Genomic DNA, 17,923 nt, shown 5'->3' on the forward strand with positions numbered 1-17,923 from the left:
TCTGGGCCAATTTTAAAGTGTTATTGACTGGAAAGACACCCCAAATTATGTCTTATTTTATATTTAACAAGCCGTGTTCCGTGAGTAATGGCAGAGGGAAATAGAACAAGCAATTGCTTTCTAATATCACAAATGAGGAAATAACTGCACTTCAATTTTGCACTACATTGATTGCCAATATGTTAGGGATCTGTATTATTTCTGCTCTCCTTCTTTATCAGTCCATAGACAAAAAGACAGGATGGGGAAAAAAAATTCAGGAAAGAAAAGTAGGTAATTGAAAATTTTTGTTCAGTTATATTTTTCACTTTGTCGTTCCACACTAGATTAAAAATATTGATGAGCATTAACAGTAGGGTAACTACTTCAGACTTCCATGAAAACAAGTGATCACTGCCCAGATGAGGGTGACCAAATGTTTACTCAATGCTATAAGAAGGTAACCAATTACAGGGGAGAAAATTCTCAAGGCCGGAGCGCAGAAACCAGAAAGGCTATTTTTATAGAGGGTAAGTAATGCTGTTGGGCTGAAGGCCACAAACATCATGGAATTCAACAATGGACCTATTTTAATTAATATGGGTTAAATTAATCAGGCCCGGGCACATGCCAGTGAAACCTCCAAAAAGCTTTGAAGTATTTTGATCGTGGAATTTTGTACCTAATGAATCGAGTGCTCAGGTCTACATGCCCGATCCCAATGTGGACATTTGCAGAATGCATGAATAAGCTCCCTGATTTAACCCTTGGGAATCGCTCTTTATAGGCTCACAGGCTTCTAAAATATATGATTTATGTGCAGGAACTCAGTCCACAAGAGTTTTAAAATCACATTACCAGGTAGAATCATAGTCGGAAAAATTCGGTATCAGTCATTTTGGGGCGCTAACATCGCCTGGGCGTTAACTTTAGCGCCCGGCACTAATTAGCGCCGGCGACAACGAAACTGAGTTTTAGCGCCCCAAGAGGGAAGTGGTGCACTAGATCAAGCACTCCACTTCCTCCTTAGGGCACTAACGTCGGAGAGCGGGGCAGAGAATTCAGCAGCGCTGCTCACTGGGCCGTTCAAAGGCTCCTTCCCTCCCTTAAAGGGAAGGGCCATCGCTGCAGGCTCTGCAATTTAAAAAGTACCTACCTGGACCACCGAGGCAGCCGCGATCCCGCGCGATCAGCCTGGCGCTCAAGCAGAGTGCCAGGGCTGATCGATCGCGGGCAGGAACCCGCGAAAAAAACTAGAACGGGAAAGGTAAGTTGTTTTTCCCACTTACCTCGGCTACCTTGCCTTGAATCATCGCCCCCGAAGCGGCCGGCTGCCCGATGCACGCCTCCTGCAGCTGTCGGTGTTTTCGGCCGGCGCTGCTGCAGGGGGCAGAAGTCAATTTCAGGTCCGGGGCGCTACCGGGGTGATGCGCATGGCAATGACGTCACAACCGGTGGGCGAAGGAGATCGGGGCGCAACGCCATAGCGCCACCGCAAAACTCCCGCCGAATCTGGCGGGAGTTGATGTTAGCACCACACCTGGTCGCAAAGCCATCTGGAGGCACTAACGGGAGGCGCAAATTTCACCCCCATACAGTTATAGAAATTTACAGCACAGAAAGAGGCCATTCGGCCCATCGTGTCTGTGCCGGCCGCAAAAGTGCTATCCACCCTCATCCTACTTTCCAGTTCTTGGTCCATAGCCTTGCAGGTTACGGCACTTCAAGTGCATATCCAAGTACTTTTTAAGTGTGAATGAGGGTTTCTGCCTCTACCACCCCTTCAGGCAGTGAGTTCCAGACCCCCACAACCTGCTGAGTGAAAAAAGTTCTCCTCAACTCCCCTCTAATCCTTCTACCAAATACTTTAAATCTATGCCCCCCAGTTATTGACCTCTCTGCTAAGGGAAATAGGTCCTTCCTATCCACTCTATCTAGGCCTCTCACAATTTTATACACCTCAATTAAGTCTCCCCTCAGCCTCCTCTGTTCCAAAGAAAACAACCCCAGCCTATCCAGTCTTTCCTCATAACTAAAATTCTCCAGTCCCAAAAACATCCTTGTAAATCTCCTCTGTACCCTCTCTAGTGCAATCACATCTTTCCTGTAATGTGCTGACCAGAACTGCACACAGTACTCTAGCTGAGGCCTAATTAGTGTTTTATACAGTTGAAGCATAATCCCCCTGCTCTTATATTCTATGCCTCGGCAAATAAAGTATGCCTTCTCAACCACCTTATCTATCTGCCCTGCTACCTTCACGGATCTGTGGACATGCACTCCAAGGTCCCTCTGTTCCTCTACACTTCTCAGTATCCTATCAGTTATAGTGTATTCCCTTGCCTTGTTCACCCTCCCCAAATGCATTACCTCACACCTCTCTGGATTGAATTCCATTTGCCACTTTTCTGCCCACCTGACCAGTAAATTGATATCTTCCTGCAGTCTACAGCTTTCTTCCTCACTCTCAACCACCCGGCCAATTTGTGTATCATCTGCAAACTTCTTAATCAAGCCTCCTACACTGAAGTCTACATCTTCAAGGAAACATCAGTGTCTCAGCCTGGGTTATTAGAATACAAAAATAATCTCATGCTTTCTCCTTTCCATATCACACTAGGCTATATTAGAAGCCAAAGAATTCCCCCCCTGCCCATTTTAACAGGTCCCTGTCCTGATTCACTGTCCTATTTTAGGGATTGGGGGGAAAAATTCAGTTGTTTTGCCTCCCGTTAGCGCCTTAAGAGGGCTCTAATGGGGCGCAAAGCAACTAGCGCCCGGGCACGGCGATGTTTGCGCCGCTCGCAAAATTAACTAGATATTTTGCGGCGGCGCTAAACATTACCGCCACGATCTCCTGCGCTGGCAGATCGTGACGTCAGTCAAGTGCGCAACGCCCTGGTAGCACCCTGGACTGGATATTGAGTGGCGCCCCCTGCCTTACCGCCTGCCGCTAGCAACGACAGGTTGAGGGGAGCGTTTTACAGTCAGAAAGGGACTGGGGGAGCGCTATTTAAAGGCGACCGCTTCCTGCCTTTTTTTGTTGGTGACATTTTTGCACCACTCATTCTGAGAGAGAGAGAGACTTCTGGAGCGATTCAACGCTGTGTGAAGGAGCTTTGGGTACTGAGCAGCACTTTGCAGGTTTATTTTGATTTGCCCTTCCTTGCTTCACCAGCGCTCTGAGGTAGCGCCTCGCTCCTCCGCCTTTGCGCCTTAAGACAGGTGTGAAGCGCCTGATTTAGCGCTCCAATCACATCCAGGGGCGACAAAAGCCAAGTTTGCCATCTGAGGCGATAATTAGCGCCAGGCGCTAAACTTTGCACACGGCCAATAATGGCGCCCCAAAAGGGGCGATACTGAATTTTTCCCCCTTGGTCTTTAAAGGGGAAATACGCTCAGCTGAATTGCACTAATCCTAAATGCAATAAATATATACCACCAAAAGCAAGGGACCTGGTACTGAGCCCTCCCGAACCCTACTGGAAACAGCCTTCCAGTCACAAAAACACCCATTGACCATTACCCTTTGCTTGCTGCCACTGAGCCAATTTTGGATCCAACTTGCCATTTTGCCCTTGGATCCCATGGGCTTTTACTTTTCTGACCTGTCTGTCACGTGGGACCTTGTCAAAAGCCTTGCTAAAATCCAGGTAGACTACATCAAAAGTGATACCCTCATCGATCCTCCTTGTTATCTCCTCAAAAAATTAAATCAAGTTAGTCAAACATGACCTTCCCATAACAAATCCATGCTGACTGTCCTTGATTAATTTGTGCCTTTCTAAATTATTATTACTGTCCAATCAGATTTTTTTCCATTAATTTGCCCACCCCCAGGTTAGGCTGACTGACCTGTAATTATTTAGTCTAGCCCTTTCTCCCATTTTAAACAATGGTACAACGTTAGCAGTCATCCAGTCCTCTGGTAGCACACCTGTAGCCAGAGAGGATTGGAAAATGATGGTCAGGGCCTCTGCTATTTCCTCTCTTACTTCTCTTAACAGCCTGGGAAACATTTCATCCAGGCCTGGCGATTTATCTATTTTCAAAAATGCTAAACCCCTTAATATTTCCTCTCTCACTCTGTTTATCTCATCTAATATTTCACACTCCTCCTCCTTAACTACAATGTCTGCATCATCCCTCTCTTTGTGAAGCCAGGTGCAAAGTATTAATTAAGGACCATACCCATGTCTTCCGCCTCCACACACAGTGTAGTGTCCGCGTATCAATAACACACGGACTGCAGGAGAACAATAATAACAGGTGTTTACTGAACAGAGGGTATGCTGAAACTGAAAGTACAGAAGCCTGCTACAGGTTTATATACAGGTGTGGTCACTGCCGGTACTACAGTATAAAAGCAGTTCTCTCTTAAAGGTACATACACAACAATTCCTCCCCTTTTAGATAAACAGTACATAACATTCATTTAACAATTAAATAATAACTAATTACAATTACAATTTTCTCTGTACTATATACATCAACTGAAGTAATCATTTATAAATTCAGTCTTTGAGGAGGCTTCCTGATCCTGACTAGACAGCGCCTTTCTCGAGTATCCTGTTCTTGCGGCGGAGTCGATTCTGGCTCATTGTCATTGGTTGGTTCGTCAGCTTCCAATACCACTGATTCTGAGGTAGACGCAATCTGTACTTCGGGTTCATCACCAGGTGCGCATGCTCGTGGTATGGGTTTGGCTTGTTCCTGTGACTCTAGAATCTGGTCAGCATGGCGTCTCACAATGCTCGCTCCAACGTCCACTGTGTACATTAGTGGTCCCTGCTGTGTGCATATCGTTCCTGGCTGCCATTTTTCTGTTCGGTAGTCACGGGCCAAGACTGGTTGCCCTATCTTGAAGCTCCTGGTTGGCTTCTCGTTGATGTGCTGGAATTGCTTATCCTCAACATCTCGTCTTATGTTTGGTTTGAGCAAATCCAGGCGACATCTTAGCCTTCGGTTGAAGAACATTATGGCTGGAGCTTGGTTGGTGACTGCATGTGTCGCATTCTGGTAAGCAAACAAGAAATTGTCCACCTTGTGTTGTAGTGGTATGTCGTCGTTATACATTGCCTTTATTGCTTTTTTAAAAGTCTGAACAAACCTCTCAGCCAATCCATTTGTGGCTGGATGATATGGGGCAGATGTGTAATGTTTTACCCCATTATTCCTCAAAAACCTCCGGAAATCCTCGGACACAAACTGTGGTCCATTGTCGGAGCAAATCTGTTCTGGCAAGCCATTCCTGGCGAAGATGGTCCGTAGGACTGCAATAGTTTTCTCTGTGGTGGTGGAGGACATTTTGATGACCTCTGGCCATTTCGAATGTGCATCCACGGTGATTAAAAACATTGAGTCCATAAATGGACCAGCAAAATCAATGTGTACCCGTTGCCATGGAGATGAGGGCCACTCCCATGGGTGTAGCGGGGCCTGTGGTGGAGCGTTTTGGACCTTCTGGCATCCTATGCTTCTCTTGGTCATATCCTCGATTTCTTTATCGATTCCCGGCCACCACACAAACGCCCTGGCTAGGCTCTTCATTTTTACCCCTCCCAGATGACCCTCATGAAGCTCATTGAGCACTCTATCTCTCAACTTGGGTGGAATTACCACTCGGGATCCACACATCAAGGTCCCCCGGCACACTGACAGCTGTTCTCTCCTTGGCGAGAATGCTGGCAACAGTGAGTCGCCATGTGCTGGCCATCCCTTCACCTTCAAATCATAGACCCGAGAGAGTGTCGGGTCATTTCGGGTTTCCTTCTCTATACTTGAGTTTGTAACAGGTAGACATTTGACTATGGTCAAATGGAATATCTCAACAGGGTCCACTGCAGGTGCTTCCTCCATGGTAGGCAATGGTAGGCGCGACAGCCCATCAGCATTTCCATGCTGTTTCATACCCTTGTACTCTATGTCATATTGATGTGCCCCTAGAAAAAGGGACCATCTTTGCAGCTGTTGCGCCGTCATCACCGGAACGCCCTTCTTTGGGTTAAAAATGGAGACCAGAGGCTGATGATCAGCCAGTAGGGTGAATTTCTGCCCGTGCAGATAGTGATTGAACTTCTTCACCCCCCACACCAGGCTGAGGGCCTCCCTGTCAATCTGGGCATAGTTACGCTCGGCTGAGGTTAACGAACGCGACGCAAAGGCTATTGGCCTCTCTGAACCGTCAAGGAATTTGTGTGACAGCACCATTCCAATGCCGTAGGGAGACGCATCACATGCCAACCGAATCGGTAGTGTTGGATTGTAGTGGGCCAATACTTCTTTTGAAGTGATTAGGCATTTACATTTCTGAAAGGCACACTTACACTCATCACTCCATTTCCAAGATACTCCAGTTTGCAGCAGGGCGTTCAGTGGGTGCAGAATTGTAGATAAATTCGGCAAGAACTTATGGTAGTAGTTCACCAACCCGAGGAACGACCTCAGTTGTGACACATTTTCCGGTGCTGGAGCCTTGACTACTGCCTCAATCTTGTCTGGGGACTTATGTAACCCCTCTTCATCAATCACGTGGCCACAATACGAGATTTGTCTCCTGAAAAACTCGCATTTGGGGCGGTTGGCTCGTAGCCCATATTCTTGTAATCTAGTGAGCACCTGCTCCAGGTTGGCAAGGTGTTCACTGTCATTTTCGCCCGTAACCAGGATGTCGTCCAAATAACACTGGGTCCCCGGGATCCCTTGCAGGACTTGTTCCATCACCCTCTGCCAAATAGCCGGGGCTGATGCTACCCCGAATACCAGTCGGTTGTACTGGTAAAGACATTTGTGAGTGTTTATCGTGAGGTATTTCCTAGATACTTCTTCCACCTCCATTTGTAGATACGCTTGGACCAGATCAATCTTCGTAAAGCGTTTCCCTCCAGATAGTGAGGCGAAAATATCTTCTGTCCGTGGAAGTGGATATTGTACTGTGTGCAGGACTGGGTTCACAGTTACCTTAAAGTCCCCACAGATGCGAACCTTCTTCGGCTCCCCAGGCGTGCTGCTCAATGATTTCTTCATTACAGGAACGATGGGTGTGGCCCACTCGCTCCAGTCCACCTTGAACAGCACACCCGAACGCTCCAGACTCTCCAGCTCTGCTTCAACGGCTGGGCGGATTGCGTACGGTACCAGTCTGGCCTTAAAAAAATTTGGGTTTGCGTTATCTTCGATTTTTATCGTTGCCGTTACTCCTTTTAGAGTCCCAAGTCCTTGTTGGAACACCTCTTTCGCATCAGTTAGAATTTTTGACAGTCGACCAGGTGTGACGTCGTCATCCTTTTTGTCAGCCACAGTTAGCGCCTGAATGGAATGCCAATCCAATTGTATTTTTCGGATCCATTCACGTCCCAATAATGGTGGTCCTCCATCTTGTAGTATATATAGATACAGTTTCTGTGTTTCCTTGCCGTTGTATTTAACGGGCACCCTTATTTTTCCTCTGGGGTAGACTTTTTGCCCGTGTATGTCTTCAATACAATGGACGTGTCCTTCAAGGGTATGTGGGAGAATAGCCGCTCATAGTCTCATTGATTCATGACAGTTAGGGCTGATCCTGTGTCCAATTCCATCTTTACTTGGGACCCTGCTATCATGAGGGTGACCCAAATGGTTCGGTGATCCTCCTTTGCGATCACGTTGTGTAACTTTAGACAACTTAGTCTCCTGCTCCCGGAGTCATTATCACTCTCCTGATCTTCTGAACTACTGTCCGTCATTTTTTTAACTTTCTTGTACTTTTCCTTAGTAGTTCTTTTAGTGTTGGTTTTCTTTCCCGACCTGCAGACTCTTGCTATGTGTCCCACTTTCCCACATTGCCTGCATACTTTGTCCTTAAACCAGCAGTCCTTCTGATCATGGGTTGTTCTTCCGCAGCGATAGCACTTTTCTGCTCCATATGCCATTTCGTTAGCACTATATTCTTGTGGTTTCTGTTGTATTTCTGCAGCTCCCCGTGCTGCTGCTTCGTAGGATACTGCCATGCTGAAAGCCTGTTCTAGCGTCAGGTCCTTTTCCGAAAGTAGTCGTTTCTGGGTTCCTTCACTCTGGAGCCCGCAGACAAACTTATCCCTTAAGGTATCTGCCAGTCCTGCTCCGAACTGGCAGTGCTTCGATAACTTGCGTAGTTCCGTAAGATAGTCAGCATTGCTCTCATCTTTGTGCTGGTTTCTTTTATGGAACTTGAATCTTTCTGCTATCAGCAGCGGTGTAGGGTTTAAATGTTCCTGTAAGATATTGACAATCTCTTCAAAACTTTTCTCCATTGGTTTAGCTGGGGTAATTAAATTCCGCAATAGGCCGTACGTTCTCGCGCCCATCAAATTTAATAATACCGACGCCTTCTTTCCATCAGCCACCTCATTTGCCTTGCAGTACACTTCAATTCTTTCCACATACGTGGTCCAGTCTTCTATTTCGTTGTCGAAAGCAGTGATACTGCCACTCTTCGGCATCTTGGGTGGTTTAAAATGGCGCCTCCCGCGCTTTTCCTTCTTCCCCAATGGATTAAAATGGCGCCTCCCGCGCTTTTCCTTCTTCCCCAATGGAATAAAATGGCGCCTCCCGCACTTTTCCTTCTTCCCCTTGCTGCCAACGCTGCTCCTAGCGTTCTAAAGGGTAATGGCGGCGCCCCGCGGCTTCGGCGTGCCTCTCTTTTCCTTCCCCTCGTTTAATTTTCTCTACGCTGCCCGGTTCTTGAGTACCGACTGCGCCCTGTGCACGCCACCCTCTCTCTCTCTCTTTTCCTCCCGACGACGCTGCACGGCCCCTTTGCAGAGCCGCTCAATCGAGCTCGAGCCCGCCGCAGTCCGGAAGGGTCAGCGCACTCCCTGCTACCAGCACGATTTGCTGGAACACCCTGACTGGGGAGCCAAGCCCAGCTCTCCACCGCCTCCCCTGCGATTCTCTGAACTCCGATGGATCACTGGGCGGTTGCCCGCAGTCGACGCCCATTGCTCTGACTTTGACCTCCAAGAAGCTTCTTTTCAGGGATGGATCCCCGTGAGGTGATGCAGTACTGCAGGTGAGTTCGAACCTGCTCGTCACCAGTGTAGTGTCCGCATATCAATAACACACGGACTGCAGGAGAACGATAATAACAGGTGTTTACTGAACAGAGGGTATGCTGAAACTGAAAGTACAGAAGCCTGCTACGGGTTTATATACAGGTGTGGTCACTGCCGGTACTACAGTATAAAAGCAGTTCTCTCTTAAAAGGTACATACACAACACACAGGTTAATTTTTTGGTCTCTAATAGGCCCTACTCTTTCTTCAGTTATCCTCTTGCTCTTTATATATTTATAAAACATCTTTGGGTTTGATTTTACTTGACAATATTTTTTCATGCCCTCTCCTTGCTTTCCTAATTTCCTTTTTAATTTAATCCACTGCACTTTCTATACTCCTCTAGGCTTTCTGCAGTATTTAACTCTCGGTATCTGACATAAGCTTTCCTTTTTTGCCTTATCCTACCCTGTACGCCCCTTGACATCCAGGGGGCTCTAGATTTGTGAGTCCCGCCCTTTTTCTTTGTGGGCCCATATTTGCTCTGAACCCTCACTATCTCCTCCTTGAATGCCTCCCACTGCTCTGACACTGATTTACCTTCAAGTAGCTGTTTCCAGTCCACTTTTGCTAAATCAAGTAGTTAAGGAATGATGGGTAGAAAAATCCAATGAGCTGCTTTAATCTTCTAGCTTTCATTTTTCATTTAGCGTGGCACTGAATCACAGAACAATATAAATTAGGTTTAAAGGTATCCAGAGGAGTATGATAAGTGATAATTACTCTTTGCTTTAGAGCACTGCCACTTATTTGTCTCAGAAAAGTAATTTCTTTGAAAAATATTCAATACATCAACAGAAGTGCACATATACTCTGCTTCATCAAGCAAGGAGTTGAGTGAATGCATTGATGTGAGTTGAGCCACAGAAGACTCCTTAAAATATAATTTTTTTTTGAAATAAAGGAAAAAGACCATCTTGCTACAAGCCTAGCCTTTTTGATTAATTTCTGTGCCACCTACCTGCCTTCTCACCATATCCCTCAATCCTTTCTTTAAATCTAGTTCACTCATGCATCAATTTACATTATTCTGCTCAATGGCTTTGTCTGCTAAATTGTTCTGAATGTCTATTACCCATTGTAACCTCTAACTTCCTCATTTTTAACATGTCCCCTCACCAACACCTCACCACCCCCCCACCCCTCCACAATATTTGGATCTTTTGTCATAAACACATTGGAATAATAACTGGTTGGCATACATGGTGCAGTTGATGGGGTGGGGGTGGTGAGGGGGAACTGTACATTACTTCTAGATGGGGGAGTTAGGATAGACTGAATGACTTTCTCATCTGTATTGAACGGTGATCTGCCTTGATTGCCTTAATCAGGACCTCATCATCTTAAAGCTCTCTATTAGGACAACTCTAAATTTCCTCCTTTCCAAAGGGAAGTCCAACTTTCTTTAACCTTTCCTCCAAACTTAGATTCCCGATGCACAGAATCATCTTGGCTGTTCAGCCCTCTCAAGGGCAACATCCTTCTTATAATTTAATTATCAGAACTGTACACATGTTGCAGATTGGGATCTTCTACAGCAACATAATATAGTTTTGACGTGTATTTTATTCCTCTGCTAATGTAGTGCAGCATCTTACTTACTTTTTAACATAGCCATGCATTTGACAGATGGTTTAATAGATGTAGCAACAATAACCTCTCAAGTTAGCCTAAATGCTGTCTTGTGATTCCTTACTCCCATACTCAATGTATGACTGGACAGGCACTTGAGGGAAATAAACTTGCAGGGCTACGGGGATAGAGCGGGGGAATGGGACTGACTCGATTGCTCTGCAGAGAGCCGGCATGGACGCGATGGGCCGTCTGGCCTCCTTCTGTGCCGTTGTGACTCTATGGGCTGGATTTTGTCAGCCCCGAGGAGGCGGGCATGGAGGCGGGACTGCCGGTAAAGTTGCAGAATTTGGGGGCGGGTGGCAAACCTGCCCCCGTCCCGCCTCCGTGCCCTCTTGCCAGGAGGCAGGAAGCCGTCCTGCCCCGGGTCCCATCCCCTCAAGGCGGGGAAGCGATTAAAGCCTATTAACAGGTAGTTAACAGGCAGAAAATAGGATTAACCCTATTTTCAGGTCTGAAGTGCAGGCTTCCTGACCTTGGAGAACCCCACCAGGGTGTAGGAGATGAGAAGGAGGTCTGCGGGGGTCAGAGGGGTCTGAAAGTGAGATATAGAGGTGAGTGATGGGTGCAAGTGTGGAGTGGTAAGTATGTAAGGTGAGTGTTACGTGTTATAAAATGTTCACTTACCTTTGTTTCTGCCTACGGCCTTCAGTCACTGTGGATCCAGAGTTCCGACATCTTCATTGTAGATTTCACAGACTGGCTGTTGGCTCCTCAGAACGAACAGCCAGCTGATTTCTGCAAAGTTGAAAGGTTTGATGAGTCCTGAACACAAGGTCTCATCAAACTACACAGAATGTCAGTGTTTGACAGCTTCACAGAGCTGTCAAATGCTGACATTTCTTCTTTCAAGAAATCTTGACAGATGGCACATCAAAAGTTGACGTACCCTGTCATGACTTCCCCCTAATTGGCCTGCTGAGCCCGCTGGGCGGGCTTAACAAGGTCAATCAGGGGAAAATCCTGCTGAATGGCCAGATGCTGATGGAGACGGGATTGAAAGCTGGCAAGCAGCAGTCCTGCCTCCAAAAGCTTCCCATTGACAAAATCCAGCCCTATGACTCTATGACTAATTACTTCACCCTTGTATATGACCCAATTACCTTAAGGATCCGAATCCTTCTGAATCTGGCTGCACTTTTTCTCATTGTTTGCAGCACCTATTATTTTGGGATCATCTGTAGAGATCAATATTTTGCTTACAATGTCCTTATCTTAGTGGTTTTTATGCTTCCAAAGTCCCAAAATGGATCCCATATTTTTCACTGCATGTTTTTTTGTGTGACCACAATAACAAAACGCTAAACAAAAAGGATAAAGACAATTAAGCTAATATATTTTGTCAAATAAGAAATACATTAACAATTGCTTGTTACTGCCATGCCTCATTAACTCATATATGTAAATTCCCAGACACTGAAAATGACTAGTTTGGCAATGCTTATTTAAACCGCATCACAGAATGTGCATAACAACAACAACTTGAACCTATAAGGTGCCTTTAACATAGTAATAAGTCCCAATACAAAAGCAAAATACTGCAGGTGCTGAAAATCTGAAATAAAAACAAAAAATGCTAGAAACACTCAGCAGGTCAGGCAGCATCTGAGGAGAGAGAAACAGTTAACGTTTCAGGACGCCGACCATTTGTCAAAAGGTTGAATGACAATAGGTCATTGACCTGAAACGTTGGTCACGATTTTCCCTACCTCGGCGGGTCCGTGGCAGGCGACGTTGATGGTGGGACTCGGCCCCGCTGTTGGCTAAATCCCGGCCTCCGACATGACTTTCTGATGATTGGGCTTGTTAAGCCCGCCCAGCGCAATTCCCAGCCAATTGAAGGAAGCGGGTCTGATGACGTCAGACACATCATCAGCCGGTTTCCTTAAAGGGACCATACGCAATTTGATTTTGACAGTTGTGCTGTCAGTGTTCTACAGCATTGAGGTGCTGCAAACACTGACGAGCACTGCAAAAAGGTGCAGGGCTGCACCCAAGCTCTCCCATGACTCCCTCCATATGCTTATGGAGGGAATCACAGCATGCAGGGAGGTCCTCTTCCCTTCCCATGGGCAGAAGAGACCTCCCCAGGAGATCAACACAGCCTGGTTGCACATTGCACAGGATGGCATAAGCAGGGATGCCATCAGGGGGACCAGGCTGCAGTGGCGCAAAATTTTCAATGATCTCAGTAGATCACAAAACTTTACTGCAAAGACTCCTCACCCTGCTGTGCCACTCATCACATCCACATCACTCTCCCTTCCCTACCCTACTCTGGCACATCCTTACTCACACCAACTTACCTTGCAGCTCCACCCATCCCTCTCTATCTACATTATCACATCCCCATCTCACTAGCCACCCCTCATACTCACCCTCATCCTAGTCCAATCATACCAACTAGCAACACACAAGGGTTGGCACTTGTTTGTTTTAGCCGATGTTCATGTGAAGTTTCTGGTAATGTGCTGTCAAACATTGAAATCTTTATTTTCAACACTTTGCTTTCTTGGACAGATTTTGTGCACCTTTGGAAGTGGCTTATTGAGGTGCAGTGAATGGTAAGACATAACAGTACCTCCCGCAATGCTGATGAATGTGAAAGGAATGGCTTGGGCATTGTAGGGATGCTTTATGATGTTGGTGTGAGGTGGTGCCAACCTGGTGCAACATATGCATCAAGGTTGTGCAGCATCAAGTGAAATGTGACCACGGTGAGGCCATCCCTGGCATCCCGGGCAGCAATGTGGTCAGGTGCTGATGCCCTCTGTCCTGAGCATCAGCTGATTGCAGAGGAGGTTGGTGTGGTTGTTGGTGCTGCTGGTGTGTCTGGTGATGCTGGTGTTGGGGCTGATTGTGGTCAGATTCTGAGGACCAAGGTGAGACAGTATAAAGGGCACCCATGCTGATGGAATAGATGGCAGGTGAAGTAGAGATAACAGAAGCGATCTGGCAATGGTGGGAGAGGTAATGAGGTAAGATTGCATGGAGATTTGTGTAAAGACTTGCAGCATCCTGAATCTGTAGTGGAAATGCAGTTTAGAGATGCTAGTGCTTAAGGAAAGATATCTGAATCAGCTGGGAGCTTTGACTTGACATTTGACGCTGTCAACTCATCAGCTGATTCAATGGCCACTGACCTCCTGCCTCAGCTTCACTGACGAGGTCCAGGCACAGCGGGAAACTGGTGGGAGGCCTGTGAAAGTTAAAAAGCTGGGGAAAAAAGCATTGTTAAGTGGCTGTAAACAATGATTTGAATTCGGTCCCCCGCCACTGCCTGTCGGGTCTGCTCAGCGCTGACAGACCCGACATCGGGAAGTGCAAGTGTGCGTGTTTGGAGAGTCGCTTTCCGACCCGCTATCAATCATTTTAAATTTCACAGCTGACCCACCACCAATCGGGTCCACTGAGCACTGGCAAAATCGCGGCCGTTAACTCTGTTTCTCGCTCCACAGGTGCTGCCTGACCTGCTGAGTATTTCCAGTATTTTCTGTTTTTAATACGTCCCAATAGCTTGCTTGTTCAGCTTCCTGGATCCTGCAATGTCTTAGTTCTAAAAATCAGTACATTGGAAAAATAAGCTATGAATTGAACAACCAGAAGACACCTGTTTTTCGCTCCCTCTTTCTTGTTTCCTTAATTTCCATCCTGTATCCATTTTATTCCCCTGCAGTAATGAAATCTCCATAGATATTGAAATAATGTCAAATAAACATCCGAGATAAACTGATATTTTTTTTGTATTTGCTACTATTGCAGACACCCAACTCATGACCGAATGGTTCAGTGTTTTGTTCCCCCTCGCTTCACTCAACCATTGGTGTCAGAGCCACCTCACCTCTATCTCTTTCGGAACTCCCTCCTTAAAGCCAGTCAGCCCCTCCATTTCTTTCACCGTCTCTTCAAAACGCCATCCTTTCAAACAAGCTTTCTGTCACCTCTCCTAACAGCACCATCATGGCTTGTGCTATTCATTTTACCTATTTTACCTAAACCGAGGCCCCGTCTGCTCGCTCAGGTGGACGTAAAAGATCCCACGGTATAATTTCAAAGAAGAGCAGGGGAGTTATCCCTGGTGTCCTGGGGCCATTATTTATCCCTCAATCAACATCACTAAAACAGATTATCTGGTCATTATCACATTGCTGTATGTGGGAGCTTGCTGTGCGCAAATTGGCTGCCGCGTTTCCCACATTACAACAGTGACTACACTTCAAAAATACTTCATTGGCTGTAAAGCGCTTTGGGATATCCAGTGGTCGTGAAAGGCGCTATATAAATGCAAGTCTTATTTTTAACCCCCCCCCCCATAAAGCACCTTCCTATGTTGAAGGCATTGTATAAACATAAGCTTTTGTTGCTGCATTCTGTTCACTCTACAAAACTTTAATATAGTTTTGCACAAACAACTTCCTTAAACTGTGAATGCAGAACTACAAGACGTGTGTATACTTACCAAGGTGAATGAGTAAACGTATTTTTCCCCTCAAAGTGTTGCGGATATGTGGAATAGATGAAATGCTGTTAGCTAAAGTTTTTATGAAAGACCTCTCCTGGTCCCTCAACACCTCCTCTCTGGTGAAGAAGGCCCAGCAGCGCCTATATTTCTTGAGGAGGCTGAAGGGATGTAATCTGTCACCCCTGATCCTCTCTAACTTCTACCGCTGCACTATAGAGAGCATCCTGACAAACTGTATCACGGTATGGTACGGCAGCTGTAGCTCCCATGACCGGAAAGCCCTGCAGCGGGTAGTCAAAACTGCCCAACGCATTACCGGCACCCGGCTACCGACCATAGAGCACATATACCAGAAACGCTGCCTACGGAGGGCACGGTCCTCCATCAAAGACCCTACCCACCCCAGCCACAGTCTGTTCGCCCTCCTACCATCTGGAAGACGCTACAGATGCATTCGCACCCGTACGACCAGATTTAGGAACAGCTTCTTTCCCAGGGCTGTCATCCTACTGAACTCCACAAATAAACACTAAAGCCTGCACATCTGCCAATGCACTTTATTATGGTCATATTTATGCTAATATACTGCAAGCCAAATGTATAAATGTATGTTGAATGTTTAAGTGTCCTAATCCAAATTGTACACTCTCGGGAGCCGCAAGCCTACATTTCGTTGTACTGCACTTGTGCACTAACAATGACAATAAAAGTTGATTTGATTTGATTTGATTTGATAAAGAAGAGTTCTAGACACAAAATGCATCAAGGGGTATGGGGAGAGAGCGGCAATATGGTAGTGAGATAGAGGGTCAGCCATGATCATACTGAATGGTGGGGCAGGCTCGAAGGGCCAAATGGCCGACTCCTGCTCCTATGTTTCTACGTTTCTATGTTTCTACAGATATTGCTAATTGAAAGCTATGTGTAGCATGACAGACCCTAAGGTGCTGGGACTATGGAAATCTCACAGCAAAGAAAGAAACTGGTGTGGTATGTGCAACGTAACTTGTAAAAAGAAAGAATTGCATTTATATAGTGCCTTACACAACCTCAGGAATTCCCAAAGCACTTTACAGCCAATTAAGTATTTTTGGAGTGTAGTCACTGTAGTAATGTGGGAAACACGGCAGCCAATTTGCACACAGCAAGCTCCCACAAACAGCAATGTGATAATGACCAGATACACCATTTTTTTCTACTGATGTTGGCTGCGGGATAAATATTGGCCAGGGCACCGGGAAGAACTCCCCTGCTTTTCATCAAAATAGCGCCGTAGGATCCTTTACATACACCCAAGAGGGCAGGCGGGGCCTCGGTTTAACGTCTCATCTGAAAGACGGCACCACCGACAGTGCAGCACTCCCTCAGCACCGCACTGAAATATCAGCCTAGATTACATGCTCAAGTCTCAGGAGTGAGGCTTGAACCCATGGCCTTCTGACTCTGAGTGCTACCCACTGAACCACAGCTGACAGTAAGGGTTAATAGGTAATCTGGAGATTTGTTTGATTTACCTCCTGGAGGTACAAGGAGAAGTTTGTAGAGCTTTGTAGCGATCAAATGGGTTGGTTGTAATTCTCAATCGGGCTGGTCAATGGAAGAAAAAGCCTGATGGCCCCAAATATCTCTCATTGAAATACTTTAAAGTCCCTAAAGTCGCAGTTTGAATTTTTCCTATTTATGATTTGTGTTCTATTAACTGCAAACAAAAGTATATTAAAAAAAATAGAACAACTGAACTGAAAAATGTTAATCATTTGTAATAAAATAAAGCATAATCAACCTGGCATTGTCATAATTAATTTATGATCTCTACAACTACTGCAACATTGCATTTACTAATAAAATATTTGGCAGCATAGGAACAGGAATAGGCCATTCTGCCCCTCGAGCCTGCTCCGCCATTCAATCAGATCATGGCTGATCTGCAACCTAACTCCACATACCTGCCTTTGGTCCAGATCTCTGCCTTTGATTAACAGAAAGCTATCAATCTCCAATTTAAAATTAACAATTGATCTAGCATCAATTGCCATTTGCGGAAGAGAGTTCCAAACTTCTATCAGCCTTTGTGTGTAGAAGTGTTTCCTAATTTCACTCCTGAAATATCTGACTTTAATTTTTAGGTTATGACCCCTAGTCCTAGAATCCCCAACCAGCAGAAATAGTTTCTCTTTATCTACCCTATCTGTTCCCCTTAATATCCTGAAAACTTTGATCAGATCACCCCTTAACCTTCTAAATTCTAAGGAATACAACCCTAATTTGTGTAATCTCTCCTCGTAGTTTAACCCTTGAAGTCCGGGTATCATTCTGGTAAACCTGCGCTGCACTCCCTCCAAGGCCAATATGCCCTTCCTAAGGTGTGGTGCCCAGAACTGCTCACAGTGCTCCAGGTGTGGTCTAACCAGGGCTTTGTATAGCTGTAGCATAAGCTTCTACCCCAGTAACCTTTCAGTATTACAATGATCTGTTAATTTATGCAAAAAGCAACACGAAAGGTCAACGTTAAGACTGTATTTGATATGAAAATATTTATTTTTAACCACTACAATTTTAAAGAGAAAGGTTCTGTAAAAACACGCTGGAAAAAAAATAACAAAGCAATTTTCAGTGGAATGTTGGATGCTATCTGGTTAGATGTATAGTGTGCACTTCACTGCATTTGAAAAATTGGCCTGTGGCTTTTATGGAATATTAAAAGAGAGATTATTCTAAAAAAATGAGCAGATTTGGTTCCCTACTCCAACATAAAATAAAGTGGAACATTAATTACATC

This window comes from Somniosus microcephalus, chromosome 4 (genome assembly GCF_052327205.1).
Source record: "Somniosus microcephalus isolate GS21.2 chromosome 4, FLI_Smic_1.0, whole genome shotgun sequence".
NCBI lineage: Eukaryota > Metazoa > Chordata > Chondrichthyes > Squaliformes > Somniosidae > Somniosus > Somniosus microcephalus.